The sequence below is a fragment of the Coenobita brevimanus genome, chromosome 33 (assembly GCF_032717465.1).
Source record: "Coenobita brevimanus isolate Jiangsu-jjx chromosome 33, ASM3271746v2, whole genome shotgun sequence".
Classification (NCBI taxonomy): Eukaryota; Metazoa; Arthropoda; class Malacostraca; order Decapoda; family Coenobitidae; genus Coenobita; species Coenobita brevimanus.
Genome location: NC_136986.1, coordinates 37,920,916 through 37,930,481, shown reverse-complemented (window position 1 = coordinate 37,930,481; position 9,566 = coordinate 37,920,916). Strand labels below are relative to the sequence as shown.

Genomic DNA, 9,566 nt, shown 5'->3' with positions numbered 1-9,566 from the left:
ACTGCCACCATCGCCGCCGCCGCCGCCGCCGCCGACAACGGCGGGGAGCGCGCGGAGAGGAGCAGAGCAGGTGACACACCGTTGCGTATGTGCCACAGGGAAGGGATGCAGGCACCCCTGCCACCACCACCACCACCGCCGCCGCTGCAGCTAGCAGCAGCAGCAGCAGCAGTAGTAGTGGGCAGGTTTCTTTTCATTAAGTGGCACGAGACCGGCAGCACCAGGCACACCTTGCGGTGGGATTCGCGGAGCAGCGGGGTTCCTGCACGGGCATCGCTCCATGGAGAAACAGATGCCACGGGCAGCCCTGTACACCGGTTACAGCAGTCAGACAGGGGGAGAGAGGGCCAGCGGACGGCGCTGTGACTGCGCCCCCACCGAAACCGACCCCGAACCTGCTGATGATGCTGGTGGTGAGGCTGCCACTGATGCAATGCCGCTCCAACTACTAGTCCCCTCACCCGCCGGGCGCCGCACAGCCACCGAGTGCTTGCGCCCGAAGGCGAGGGCAAGTGCCTCTCCTCCTGACCATGGTCGTCATTAGCAGAGGAGGACGATGGGTGCTGCTACGCCTCTATCGATCGTGCCGGGTGCCAACGCCCCGGTGGAGGAGGAGCCGTACTCGGCCCCCCCTCTGTGTTTCTGCCCGGGCGGCAGACCAACCCCCCCCTGCGCCTCCGCCGCGCCGCGCCGTCGCGTGCTCGCACGCAACGCACGCGACGTAATACGATGACGCCGACAGCGGCAGCCACGGCCACAGCCGCTGCACCACCGGCAACCACACCGAGAACAACAAGGATAGCTATGCCACCGCTGCTGCCACTGCGGTCACTACAACCGCAGCCCACCAGCCTCATTAAGCGGCCACGCACACCCTGCGCCCTCTGTGCTTCTTCGCCTCTGGTGCTGCTTCTTCAAGCTGCTGCTGCTGCTTTTGGCCCTTCTCGGCTGTTTCTCCAGCTGCTTGTGGCGTTCGTCACCGTCAGTCATCAATTGGAAAGACGGGAATGAATGCGCCTATGGAGGGGGGGGAGATCGCCAGCTGCGCTGCTTGGAACTGGCTGGTCGTCTGAAGCCGTTACCGCTCGACGTGGTACAAGGCGTTAGCCTTGGGCTCAGGAGCGACTGATCCATGTCCAATTGATGTTCACATGGAACCCTTCTCCACATCGGCCTACAAGGGAGTCTCTCTCGATTAGTTGCTACTACCACCAAGATCTGCACCAGTGGCGGCTCCAGTCCGGCTCACGCCGAAACCTTCAACGCTCACCACCGCGCCCTCCTACTCACCGGGGCTTAAAGACTTGCGTGGCGAAGCCTGTTGTGCCACCGGCGGTCGAGTATCGGGAGAATGCTTGAGCGCCATACCATTTTAAGGGCTAGTTGCTTCGGCAGGTGAGTTGTTACACACTCCTTAGCGGATTCCAACTTCCATGGCCACCGTCCTGCTGTCTATAGCAACCAACACCTTTCTTGGGTTCTATGAGCATTCATTTAGGCCCCTTAACTCGACATTTGGTTCATCCCACAGCGCCAGTTCTGCTTACCAAAATTGGCCCACTAGGCACTCAGTGATTTGGCTCTGGAGCTTCAGTCGTGGACGGCGGCGCCAGCGGCTTTTGGAAGGCCGCCGCGCCCCGTCTTTCAAGAAAGCCCAGACACTCACCCATTTAAAGTTTGAGAATAGGTTGAGGACGTTTCGTCCCCAAGACCTCTAATCATTCGCTTTACCGGATGAAACTCATGTACGAGTGCCAGCTATCCTGAGGGAAACTTCGGAGGGAACCAGCTACTAGATGGTTCGATTAGTCTTTCGCCCCTATACCCAGCTCTGACGATCGATTTGCACGTCAGAATCGCTCCGGACCTCCACCAGAGTTTCCTCTGGCTTCATCCTGGCCAGGCATAGTTCACCATCTTTCGGGTCTCAACATATCTGCTCAAGGTACTTGCCGGCACCTGCCGCAGGTGGAAAACGGGAGGGAGGCGGGTATCCGCCCCCCCGAGCCCGCCCCTCCGCGGAGGGCCGATACGGCAAGTCCCGGGCTTGGGACACCCCGACACCGGAGAGCGTGTCCACGCGTTGGGCGCGGCGGCCGCGCGCCCCCTCAGAGAGGAGGACGACGACGACCGCCGCCGCGTGCGCCCCGGAGCACTCGGGCGAGGGCCACCGCACGCCGCCGGACGCCAAAACCGAGGTCGGAGGAGAGGAGGGAAAGGGACTCACCCCCTCGTCGCCCCTTCCAAGGGAGCCGGGCGTGCTGCGTGGCCGAGGGATCAGCCCCAGGAGACCCCGGCCGCCTCCCCGCCAGCCAGCCGACCTGCCCTGGGCCCCGCCGCAGCCTCCTTCGGGAGAAGAAGAACAGGACAGGGGGGGAAGAGTCGGAGGAGGAGAGGGGAGGGGCGAGGCCCCCCGCAGTGTCTCACTTTCATTTCGCCTCTGGGTTTAGTGCACCCAATGACTCGCACACATGTTGAACTCCTTGGTCCGTGTTTCAAGACGGGGCGGGTGGTCCACCGACTTAGCCATTACCGCAGAGGGAGACCGCACGGTCGCGGGCACTCCCGCGACCCTCAAAAGCGGCCCCCTCGCCACTCATTAAACCATCGCAGGGCAGTCAGGGTATTTTGTCACCCGGGGTTTCCCCCGCCGCCCGCCCAGCCCCGCTACCTCCCCGAGGAGGGGAAGGGCGGCAGAAGGGGGCACGGCGAGGTACCAATCCGCCCGGGCCTTCGACGTCCCCGGCAATGGCTGCGGCAATCTACTTCGAGGAGAAATACGCCCTCCGGCGCCGGCGTGAGAAACCGGAGGCGGGCCCGCGCCGGCGCGAACGCCGAACGCGCGGGCGTCACTTACCAGGCGGACCTCTCGGCCCAGCCGACGCCATCGAGCTGAATCCCCTCATTTCGATCTACGAGTTCCACCCGTTTAGGCTCTTAACGGTTTCACGTACTATTGAACTCTCTCTTCAAAGTTCTTTTCAACTTTCCCTCACGGTACTTGTTCGCTATCGGTCTCGTGGTCATATTTAGCCTTAGATGGAGTTTACCACCTGCTTTAGGCTGCAGTTTCAAGCAACCTGACTCTACAGAAAAGCCCTTTCCGCCGACCAAGGTATCCCTCACGGGTGAGTCGCCATACGGGCCTATCACCCTCCTTGGGTAATGAGCCGCTTTCAAACGAGACTTAGGCGAGAATGGTCGGCGTGCTGGACCCTCTGAAACGCAACACCCCTCGAGGACGCCTCAGTGAGGGTTCGAGGTTATGCGCTGGGCTCTTCCCGGTTCAGTCGCCCTTACTAAGGGAATCCCTGTTGGTTTCTTTTCCTCCGCTTATTAATATGCTTAAATTTGGCGGGTGATCTCTCCTGGGACGAGGTCGTGACCAAGAGTGATTATTGTTTGGTACTGGCAAGGTAACACCCTCCACTAACTACACTTTGCTGTTGCTTTGTGGCTCTCCGGTGGCATCGGTACTACTATGGCACTGCTCGTTCCAAAGTACTTCTTCTCGGTAGGGTGGGCAGCTGCTGCTGCTGCTGCTTCTCTTTGGGGCTCAATGCTGCTGCTGCCGCCTGCGTGAAGAAGGCATCTAAAGCAGCAGCACCGGCACCAGCAGCAGCAAATCAACTAACTGCTTTTCTCACCCGACACTTACCGACACCACCACCACTTGTACCGGCAGCAACCAGCTTCCACAAGCTCGTTCGTGTTGTCAGGGCTTCCCCCGCCCCCAGTACGTACAACAATCATCGAGGAAGCGCCTTGCCCGATCCCCATCATCATCGGGCACGCACGACTCCTCACGTCAGCCAGACTTCAAGTTTCACCCACACTACTCGGGACCCTCAAGGAGCTCGGGCCTCTGCGTGCGGGCTACTCCAGGCCGTCACGACAACGGCGAACATCTGGCGCCTCCGCCGGGCCCTCGTTGAGTCCTCCTCCTGCAGTTCCTCTAGAGAAAGGAGGAGAACAAGAAGCCTCCTCCTCCTCCTCCTCTCCGGGCGCTGCAGTTGGCAACGAGGGCCACTTCAAAAGGCTTGTTGGTGACCGCCAATGAGCAGTGCGGGACAAGGAGAAACGAGTTCTCCTCCTCCTCCTCCTTCTTCTTCTTCTCTCCCCCCCCACGACGAGGGGCGAGAGGGGAGGAGCCGGCAGTCTGCTCACTGACTTGGCCAACGCGACAACCAGACCCTTGCAAATGCCAAGTACTGGTAGGTGTCGGTTCTCTGTGGACCGACAGAAGCAAGGAGTGAGGGATGCATCAGGCAGCCGTCTGACACGCACAACAGCATAAGCAGCAGCAGCAGCAGGCTGCTGCAGCGTTGTTACCACCCTTTCCACTTCTCTTGCCTCTAGCCTTCCCGTACACCACCCCCCGCCCCCGGCGGCGCGCCACGCACGCCGTTCCTCGGGGACCGCCACGGTTCGATTCAGACCCGAGCGGACCCGAGGCTCTCCCCACCGCCTGCTGCAGCAGCAGCAGCAGCAGCAGCCCCTGCCTGCCGCCGACTACGGTGGTCATTGGCACGCTGGCGGCAGCTGCTTTTGCGGTGAGGAGGCGCAGGGAGGGAGGGGGGGGGGAGGGCGGATTGCAGTGGGTCCCGGAGGCCCTTGGTTGTCTTTCTTATCACCCATCACTCAAGTCAAAGGGACGAGCACAGAAGGGAGAGAGCACAGCAAAGGTCGGCCGGGTATATTCTATAACCCAAAACAGACTACCTTCGCGGCCAACTTCTCCACCTGCCTCTACCTGTCCACTTCCCGTTCCACTACCGTTCTCGGGGTCAGTGGAGCGCGCACGCCCGGTCATTCGTCTCTTGCTCCTGTGCCGCCAAACGAGAGCCACGGGCTCCTCGGACGACGATAAGGGTGTGCACGTGTACCCGGCTAACTCTTCTTGCTCCTCCTCGGAGCCGAGTTCCCACCCGGTTACACAAGGGGTGACTGACACACTGACTGACCATCTGACTGAGCTATCGGGACCAATCAGTCCCATTACTGTCGACCAGACTGGCCTGGGGCCAGCCAAAGACAACAGCAGCAGCAGCAGCAGCAGGAGCAGCAGCAGCAGCAGCACAGGGTCAGCAGGACAGTGATCCACTCACTACAGCATCCCCTCTCCACGGACCCACCCACCCACCCACCACAGGACCACCCTCGTCAAGGTAACATGTTGCTCCTCGACTCCACAGAGCAGACCTCAGTACTGGTGGTGGTAGTAGGCCGCAGAGCACCCTTCGTCCCTTCTGTCGGAGACCCCATGATGAGCACTCCGACGGCACAGAAGAGAGGAAAAAATGAACCATGTCGGGCTGTGCGTCACTTGGGACAAAGGAGGTGAGAGCAAGAGCAGGGGGAGGAGGAGGAGGAGAGCGGGAAGAAGACAGGTCAAACTGCATCCTCTGTCCCACCTGCCTGCCTTCCTTCCTTCCTGCCTGCCTGCCTCACCTTGGTTCCTTTCCAAGTCCCACCTTGACTCCACCTCCGGCGGTGCACCGACTTGTTTTAGTCACAATGTCGAGCACCGCGTCTCCTCTACCCCTGGGTAGGAGAAGAGTGGACGGTGTGGAAATGAAACGGTAGTCCCGGTGCTACACCCCAGCCTCTCCAGAACACTGTTCGGCCCCCTGAGAGCTTCTTTAAATCGCCTTACAGATCTCCCAGTGTTCAGTCCCTTGCTTGATGGGGAGGGTGGGGCCGACCGTCACCATGCATGCCTGCACGGACACACAAGGACAACGACGACGACGCCCTCCCCAGTGACAGGTTATATCAATGGGTTGGTTTTGAAGGAACGCAGCAGAGCCCGGTGGGGGCGGCACTGCGAATCCCCAAGGCTGAGAGGAATGTCTTGTCGGCTCCTTGGGGCTCTGCCCGAAAGACAGTCAATTGTTGACGTAGCCCCAAGTCGCCCCTCTCGCGGCTAGTTAGCCCATTGCCGGTTCTCACCAGCGTGTTGTTAGAGGCCTTGTATGACCCTCGTCCAGGAGTGGCGGCTACCCTACGGGGCAAGCCACCGCAATGTGCGTTCGACTTGTCGATGTATCTGAAAATGCGTATCACATACCGACTCGCAGTTCGCTGCGGTCTTCATCGACCCACGAGCCAAGTGATCCCCCGTTAAGAGTTGTGTCACAGTTTGGGAGAAGAAGCGATCTCGGACTTGCCAGGTCCATGTCGCACAATTCTTAGGTTTCCAGACAGAGCCAGTGAGGTGTCACTCACGGCTGACCTTGGTAGAAGAGGTTTCGTGCTGCCTGCGGGATGCACCCGACCAGGCTTTTCCTCTCTCGTCACTAGGAATAGGGACCGACACCACCAGACGTATCAACCGACGCCACCTTTCTCCGGCTCTGGCTGCCTCTGCTGGCTACTCGCCCAACCAACGGTGGGAGACGTAGAGAGAGAGCGCGCGCCGGCAGAGGGTGGCACATGATACTAGTGTCATAGGAGGTGGGCCTCTGCCTCCATAGTAACAAGTACAGCAGCCCACATCATCATTAGCTGACGTTCGAGATGGGCTTGCTCTTCCTTCTCCTTCCCCTTAGCACGGTGCTTTATTGACACCCATCCTCTCTCTCTCCCTCCCCCTCTCATCCCATCTTACCTCTGCACCAGCAGCAGCAGCAGCAGCAGCAGCAGCAGCAGGGGGATGGGAATCCTCAGGAGGAGGACAAGGAGAGCAGCAGCAGCAGGAGGATAATACAGATACGTGTGTATATGCATGTGTGCGCTGGGTGCTCGAGAAGGGCTGTTGGTCTTCCTTCTCCCTTTGCTCTATTTAGGGAGTAGGGTATGCTGTTGGGTGCCGGGAACGCACAGTAGGGGGGGGGGAACTGATGGCAAGAACGAGGAGAGGAGGAGGAGGAGGAGGAGGAGGAGGAGGAGGAGGAGGAGGAGGAGGCGGACGACCAGGAGCCAGTTACTTTGGCACTGTGTCTTCTGTCCTTCGACCTCCTACATCTCTCCACACATCCTCTCTCTGTATCTCTCTCTCTCTCTCTCTCTCTCTCTCTCTCTCTCTCTCTTTTTTTCCCTCTTCTGCCATCACGGGGGTGTGCTTGCCGAGTCTGATGTGAATGAACCACCATCATCTCCTCCCAAGGCAACCCTCAATGAAGTATAGTTGTTGTTATTAGGAGTGGGAGGAGGAGTCCTTCCTTCCATCCATCCAACTGGTAATGATCCTTCCGCAGGTTCACCTACGGAAACCTTGTTACGACTTTTACTTCCTCTAAATGATCAAGTTTGGACATCTTTCCGTCAGCCCGAGGCACCCACTCCCAGTGAAGGGAAGCAAGGCATCCAAGGGCGCCAGTCCAAAGTCCTCACTAAATCATTCAATCGGTAGTAGCGACGGGCGGTGTGTACAAAGGGCAGGGACGTAATCAACGCAAGCTGATGACTTGCGCTTACTGGGAATTCCTCGTTCATGGGAAACAATTGCAAGCCCCAATCCCTATCATGAAGGGGTTTGAACGGGTTACCCGCTCCTCTCGGAGGGGAAAACACGCTGATCCCTTCAGTGTAGCGCGCGTGCGGCCCAGAACATCTAAGGGCATCACAGACCTGTTATTGCTCAATCTCGTGCAGCTAGAATTGCCACTTATCCCTCTAAGAAGAAGTTGCGAACTGGACACCAATTAATGGAGATCCGTCGACTAGTTAATAGGCCAGAGTCTCGTTCGTTATCGGAATTAACCAGACAAATCGCTCCACCAACTAAGAACGGCCATGCACCACCACCCACCGAATCGAGAAAGAGCTCTCAATCTGTCAATCCTTCCGGTGTCCGGGCCTGGTGAGATTTCCCGTGTTGAGTCAAATTAAGCCGCAGGCTCCACTCCTGGTGGTGCCCTTCCGTCAATTCCTTTAAGTTTCAGCTTTGCAACCATACTTCCCCGGAACTCAAAGACTTTGGTTTCCCGGAAGCTGCCCGCTGGGTCATGGGAATAACGCCAACGGATCGCTGGTCAGCATCGTTTATGGTTAGAACTAGGGCGGTATCTGATCGCCTTCGAACCTCTAACTTTCGTTCTTGATTAATGAAAACATCCTTGGCAAATGCTTTCGCAGTAGTTCGTCCTGCGACGGTCCAAGAATTTCACCTCTAGCGTCGCAATACGAATGCCCCCGCCTGTTTCTATTAGTCATTACCTCGGGTTCCGAGGAAAACCGACAAAATAGAACCGAGGTCCTATTCCATTATTCCATGCATAGACATTTAGGCCATTCATGTAGCCTGCTCTGAGCACTCTAATTTTTTCAAAGTAAACTTGCCAGCCACTCGGGACACTCGATGAAGAGCACCCCGGGCGAGCCAGCGGGGCCTGGACTGTTAAATACCAGGCTGTTCGGAGCGTGACAGTAGACACCGGGAGGTGTACCGTCAGTCCGGAACTGTAGTCCAACTACGAGCTTTTTAACCGCAACAACTTTAATATACGCTATTGGAGCTGGAATTACCGCGGCTGCTGGCACCAGACTTGCCCTCCAATAGATCCTCGTTAAAGGATTTAAAGTGTACTCATTCCGATTGTGAGGCCTCGGATGAGTCTCACATCGTTATTTTTCGTCACTACCTCCCCAGGCCGGGAGTGGGTAATTTGCGTGCCTGCTGCCTTCCTTGGATGTGGTAGCCGTTTCTCAGGCTCCCTCTCCGGAATCGAACCCTGATTCCCCGTTACCCGTTATAGCCATTGTAGGCGCATAACCTACAATCGAAAGCTGATAAGGCAGACACTTGAAAGATGCGGCGCCAGTGCGGAGACTGTGCGCTCAGCTCAAAGTTATCCAGATTCACCACAGGCAGGTTACGGACCGAGATCCGCCGACCGGTTTTAAACTAATAAAAGCGCCCTTCCCTCTCGGTCAGGGACTCTGTGTGCATGTATTAGCTCTAGAATTACCACAGTTATCCAAGTAATTGGGTACAGATCCAATGAAACATAGCTGTTTTAATGAGCCATTCGCGGTTTTACCTTGCATAGGCTTGTACTTACACATGCATGGCTTAATCTTTGAGACAAGCATATGACTACTGGCAGGATCAACCAGGTAGCTATATACGGAGTAATAGCTTGGATTTGCGCCTAGGCTGGTTGGGGGTGCCTGTGTCTGTGGTACCAGTTGCTTCTGCCGTTGTCGTTGTTGATGCAGCACTTGTGACAAACATTTCGTCGTCATCACCTGCAGTACAACCAGCATGCAACACCACCCCAGCACACAATACTCTCCCCTCACAGCCTGCGCCTAATTAGAGTAGTAGTGGCGGCCCTCTCTGCTCGCTCACTCACTCACTGGTCCAATTCACTGTAAGACACAACAGCCATGGGGGCCAAGACCTCACACAGGAGTCAAGTGAGCCCTCCCGCAATGGCATTCGATATCAGGCAGGAGCTGATGATGAGGATGGCTTCTCCTCAGCCACCACCACCACAGACTCCCATGACAAGGGCACATTCAGCAGCAGAAGTGGACCTTCTTCTTCTCCCGCTGCCTGCCCTCTCACCTGTAGCTGGGCATTCTCTCTATTCGTGGGTTTCCCCGTAGAGAGAGTCCCT

At 57.7% G+C, this 9,566-nt stretch overlaps 3 non-coding genes across 3 annotated transcripts in view; all 3 read right to left on the bottom strand.

Annotated features, from left to right (window-relative positions):
* LOC145395956 (large subunit ribosomal RNA) overlaps positions 1–3,382 on the bottom strand; it is a 6,537-nt gene extending 3,155 nt beyond the window's left edge. Inside the window, exon 1 of the ribosomal RNA XR_013896683.1 lies at positions 1–3,382. This exon is cut by the window's left edge and continues 3,155 nt beyond it. This is a non-coding gene — a ribosomal RNA (large subunit ribosomal RNA).
* A 2,594-nt stretch (positions 3,383–5,976) lies between these two features.
* On the bottom strand, positions 5,977–6,132 carry LOC145395953 (5.8S ribosomal RNA). The gene has a single exon (XR_013896681.1). It is a non-coding gene; the product is annotated as a 5.8S ribosomal RNA (ribosomal RNA).
* Positions 6,133–7,182: 1,050 nt separating this feature from the next.
* On the bottom strand, positions 7,183–9,063 carry LOC145395954 (small subunit ribosomal RNA). The gene has a single exon (XR_013896682.1). It is a non-coding gene; the product is annotated as a small subunit ribosomal RNA (ribosomal RNA).
* Between the last annotated feature and the right edge of the window lie 503 nt (positions 9,064–9,566).